This window comes from Myotis yumanensis, unplaced genomic scaffold (assembly GCF_028538775.1).
Source record: "Myotis yumanensis isolate MYYU_CA2020_CCGP unplaced genomic scaffold, mMyoYum1.0.hap1 SCAF_8, whole genome shotgun sequence".
Lineage (NCBI taxonomy): Eukaryota > Metazoa > Chordata > Mammalia > Chiroptera > Vespertilionidae > Myotis > Myotis yumanensis.
Genome location: NW_027223759.1, coordinates 93,460,469 through 93,465,840, shown reverse-complemented (window position 1 = coordinate 93,465,840; position 5,372 = coordinate 93,460,469). Strand labels below are relative to the sequence as shown.

Here is a 5,372-nt window from a genome sequence, read left to right as displayed (position 1 = left end):
AGTCCGAGGCTTAAACCTATATCAGCTCCCCACACCCTGCTCCCCAAATTTTAATTGTAAAGTTATAAAGGGACCAAGAGGTTTGCAAGTAAAATGATTTCTTTAAAATGACATAAAAATTCTTATAAGAAAGCTGTGGTGACTACATTAATATAAGAAAAGTGAAGTGGTTATATGAATTAACATTAAAGAAATCTTAGGACAATGAAAATCATCAGTGTTAAAAAGGGCTATTCCATAATAATGAAAAAGATAATTTCAACAAGAAGATACTCCTAAATATGTATGATTAAATAATATAACTTCAAAATACTCAAAACTGACAAAATTGAAAGAAGCAATAGACAATTCTAGAAAACCTTGAGATTTTAACACTCTCCTCTCAAGAGTGTTAGAATTTGATAGAACAAATTAGGGAAAAAACTCAACAAGGATATAGAATATCTGAACCTGAGAGTTATGGTTTATTACTTGATTTAAGTTTATTGTCATTTATAGAAACCTCTATCCAACAACAGTAGAGAGCATTTTCCACCCAAATGTATTGGGAATATTCACCAACATAGACTACATTCTAGGCCACAAAAATGTCTCAGTGGAAAAGAATTGTACGTTCTTTCATACAAAATATGAAAGTTTAGAATTAGAATTCAGTCACAAAAATAGCTGGGAATAAAACTACAATATTCTACATCAGGGTTGGGGAAGGTCTAGCCTGTGGGCCTTTTTAAAGCCTGAGAAATCACTGGGTCTGCCCCTGCCATGGCATTAGGGGAGGTTAATTAAATGTGTGACCAAATATAACAGGCTAATTTTTAAGTTCATAACTTTGTAAGTTAAAAATATCCTAATGGCCCTCAGTATAAAAGGGTCAAAGATAAAAAAATCACAAGAAAAATTAGACTATATTTGGAACTGAATATAAACACAACCCATTAAAATTTGTGGAATGAAATTAGGTAACTAAGAAAAATGTGGTTATATTAGATGCAAAGAAAAGCATAAAGTCAGTAGCCCTAACTGCCACCTTAAGCTAGAAAAACGAGCAAACTAGGCCCAAGGTATATAGCTGAAAAAGTTAAACAAAGACATGAGTACTTGTGAAAGAGTAAATAAACAAACACTATACAAATGTACTGAAACCAAATATTGTTTATTGGAAAAAAATCAATAAATGTTATCCAACCCTAACTAGACTAATCAGAAAGAAAAAGAGAAAACACAAGTTACCAATTTAGGTTTGAAGTAAGTGACATAAATAGTTTCCTAATACTAGACGCCACAACTTAGAAAAACTGTCCAAATTCCCTGACATTCCCAAAGTGCAGAAACTGCCTGAAGAAGGAAGAGAAGGAAGCAGCATGGCTGGGACCTGAGAAGAGAGGGGAGCAGGGGGAGGAGCTGAGGGGGGCAGGGGGCTGGCTATGGGGTTGTGGTCGGGATGAGAGCTGGTGCCACAGTGAGGCCAGCTTTCTCTGCTCACTTTTGTCACTTGGAGTTTTGTTTCTCCGGGAGACACAGCGCCCCTAGGCTCCTGTCTAGAGAGCAATGTGCCCTCCTGGCTCTCTCCTGTTCCTTCTTCTGTGCTAAGCTACTTTTGTTTTGCTCTCCCCAGCTTTACAAAAGCAATGATGTGTGTTAGCTACGGAGAAACCTGTGTAGAGCTGCCGGTCGGCTGGACTGTCCTCCTGTGCACATCAAAGGGTGAGGCTGGGATCCCAGCAACCAACCCATGTTTCTGTCACATGGATGTTTCTCTGTCTGTCTCCCCTTTCTCTCTCTCTCTAATTAGTGATGATTAAGTGCAGACACACACATATATAGGCAGTTTAAGCTTGGGGAAAAAACATGAAGAAATATCATGTGAGGAGGTAGAAAAATTCTCTTTCTTATTTTTGAGTTTTTTAATGATTAAATAAAGTAGGAACAACTTTCTTTGAATTTAAAATGAGGTCAGGGTCTGGACGCATGGTATTCTAGAAACCAGAAGTTTATGTAAATGAAATTGTGTCCCCTGTAGGTAATCTGAGAACGTCACAATATGACAAATGCTACAATTTCAAAGAGAAAAGCTTTTGATGGCAAATTCTGGAAACTAAAAAATCAAGCTCATTGATTCTTAGTTACAGTGTAGAACGGTCCTTAAAGAGTGAGCATTTGAAAAGAACAGCAACAATATCCAGGTGCCTGCAGTTTCTCCCAGGGGGTCATGTTCTTGGCAGGGAGCACCTGAGTTTCCTCTCTGACCCACATGGCGCTTGTGCCGTCAGCCTGTGGTGCTGGCGTCCAATGACTGTCCTGCAGCTCAGCCGGGCCAGGAAGCGAGCCCAAGACACTTCTCACTGCCTCAGGTGGCGCCATGTTGCTGAGCCTCTGCAGACATGTAGAGGCATTTCCATAGGCCCTGGGGCGTCTCCACAAACCTGAGGAAAGATGAGGCAGGAAGAGTGTCACCTACAGAGGGCCAGCAGGGGGTGGCTGGTGTGGGAAACGGTGTGTGTGTTAGTGTATTGTGTGCTGTGATATAGTGAGAGTTTGGGTGAGGAGTGGGGTTACTGAACATAGATTTATTCATGCTTTGCTTTGAAGTATGGTAGCAATCATTGCAGGTAGAAACTGTAGTTTAACTCTAACCCTGCTGTTTGGCTTAACAATAGAAAAGTTATTTTGATTTTCTGAATTATATAAATCATCCCATTTGATTGAATGCCTTATTGATTATAATGTGAATATCCCATTGATTGTGATCTTACTGGTTTTAGAAAGCAAATTCCTCTGTACCTGGGAACCAGGACAGCACAATTATCCCAAGACCTGAGGGTTCCAGATAATGTTTCCCTGTCAACTCAGTGGTCCCAAGACCAGAGGGCTCTAGATAATGTGTTCCTGTCAACTCAGTGATCTGGGGACCCAAAACTATAATTAACATGCTTAATTCTGCTTCTGTAAACTGCTCTTTTGCGAACCAGGTTCCTCATTCCAAACCCTGGGATGTAATCAATACCTTTGTGATTTTTGCCTATATAAATCTGGTGTTGCAGCTGGGAGGACACTGCGAGATTTGGGAGAGTGAAATGCCTCCTCGTAGTCCCGAATTTGCAATAAATATGACTCTTTAATTCGACTTCTTGAGGTGTCCTTCACGGGGTACACTATAACAGCTTCATCATATAGAGGTACTAAAGACATTGGGACTTCAGTGGAGCCTTGACTTACGAGTTTAATTCGTTCTGTGACGGAGCTCATAACTCAAATTACTCGTATGTCAAATCAACAGTGAATGAATGAAACACGTGATGCTGGGCTGATGTTGTGGCGTTCACTGTGACGTTCGCTGCGCCAACTAGTGGTGAGGTATCTGAAGCTGGCTCGTAACCCGAATTTTAGCTTGCAACTCAAAGCAAAAAATCGGCCGAGAGACGGCTTGTATCTAGAAAAACTCGTTAGTCGGGACACTCGTAAGTCAAGGCCCCACTGTATTAGCAAACATGTCCTGTGGAACATAAAAAATTGTACTATGAGAAAGTTTATTTCTAGAAAGGAGTTTGTTCATGCATTTACCAATCTAAAGAATACTGGTGTCACAAACAATTCACATTGCTTATGAAGGGATCAAAATTCTGCCACCCTGATGCCAATACTTGGAATCTTGATCTTAAGCTGTTTGTGGAGGAGCAGGACTCAGAAAGAACCTGTGGCCCCGCCCCTTTTCCTTCCCAAGGAAATGCTCTTCTCTGCTGCCCCCTAGTGTACATATTAGGGATAGCATCTCCTAAAGCATCTGCTCATATCATTTTGCAAGGACTGGAAGGCCCCAAGCTTCGAATGCCTTGTGAACCCATGTTTTCTTTTTGATTCAGCCTCTCCTGCAGGCAGGGTGTCTGACTCTCTCATGTATGTGAGGGGCCTATCCATACGTGTGTCTTACAGGTGGTTATTTTCTGTTGCTAATCTGTGTTATATCTATTTGATTATTAGACCAGAAAAGAACCTTGAGTTTAGAGGGAAGTTTGTTTCTCCCCCACATAAGCCAGTAACCTGATATTTCATAGAGTGTAAACTTTGGAAGTACATCTACTTCACCCTGTCCTGAACTAAGATTTATCAAGTTATCTAAAGAAACATTTTTGGGACTGGATGAATTTATCAATGAAATTTGGAACAACCTACTAATTTAGTTTCTGGATGTAAAACTTTCATTTACCGTCCAAAGGTGGGAATAAAGAGGACACAGCCTTGCATTGTGCATGTTGATTTTAAATTGTCAGGTAAGTTAAGAAAGAACCTGTAGTTCTCCCCCATTTCTTCCTAAGAGGTTTCCATGATGATACCTGGTTCCAGGAGGGAACATCAGCCTATTTGCCTCAGCTTTAGGCCTTAAGGCTCCAAACAGGAGCCTGTTGACCACCCCCACCTGTACATGTCCTGTTGTTTTGGGGTTGTCTTAGAAACACAACCTGCCAAGTGTGCTGCGCTTTTCCTAAATATCACCCTGCTCCACCATTTCCCAAAGTGTTATATACCAAATATTACCTCATTGTTCTTCACATTCATTTGTGCTGGGGTCCAGCCCCATGGGGTCCAGGGGTTCCCAAAGGTGTGGACGGAGTCGGCGAAGAATGTTTTACACAGAGACAGCGTTCAGAACTCTCTAGCTTTCCTCAGTCTCCGTGGATCTTCCCTGTGCCTGGCTGAGGCCACAGAGAGAGGGTCCCAAGGCAAGCTGAGCCTTTATTTTATAGTGAGCGGTAAACAAGGTAATGGTTTCTATAGTTACACAGTTCTTGTAAGTTTCACTTGTTTACACTGTTGTAAGTTTCACTTGTTTTTGTTCTTGTAAGTTTCACTTGTTTACACTGCTCTTGTAAGTTTCACTTGTTTTTGTTCTTGTAAGTTTCACTTGTTTACACTGCTCTTGTAAGTTTCACTTGTTTTTGTTCTTGTAAGTTTCACTTGTTTTTGTTCTTGTTGCACTTCCCTCAGCCCATTAGCTTCCCGAGTAAGATCTAGGGAGCTTTATACAAGGTCAAGCCTAATTATGCTAAGAGGACTGTGCTCTCTAAGCTGACAATTGTTTATGACTTTGCCCACAGGTCAGTCCGAGGCTTAACCCTATATCAGCTCCCCACATCCCTCCATGCTATTGTGAATAGTAAGAGTTATTTCTTTTTTACAGCTGCATAGTATTCCATTATGTAAATGTACCATAGTTTTTTAATCCATTCATCTGCTGATGGGCACTTAGCTGTTGCCAAATCTTAGCTATTGTAAATTGTGCTGGGTGCATATAATTTTTCTGCTTGGTGTTTCTGATTTATTGGGATATAGTCCTAGAAGTGAGATTACTGGGTCAAATGGGAGTTCCATATTTA

General features: G+C 40.7%; 1 long non-coding RNA gene across 1 annotated transcript; it reads right to left on the bottom strand.

Annotated features, from left to right (window-relative positions):
- Window positions 1-1,134: 1,134 nt before the first annotated feature.
- Window positions 1,135-4,701, bottom strand: LOC139015762 (uncharacterized). The gene is made up of 2 exons (XR_011472490.1): window positions 4,534-4,701; window positions 1,135-2,423 (listed from the first exon to the last, which is right to left on the bottom strand). It is a non-coding gene; the product is annotated as an uncharacterized lncRNA (long non-coding RNA).
- Between the last annotated feature and the right edge of the window lie 671 nt (window positions 4,702-5,372).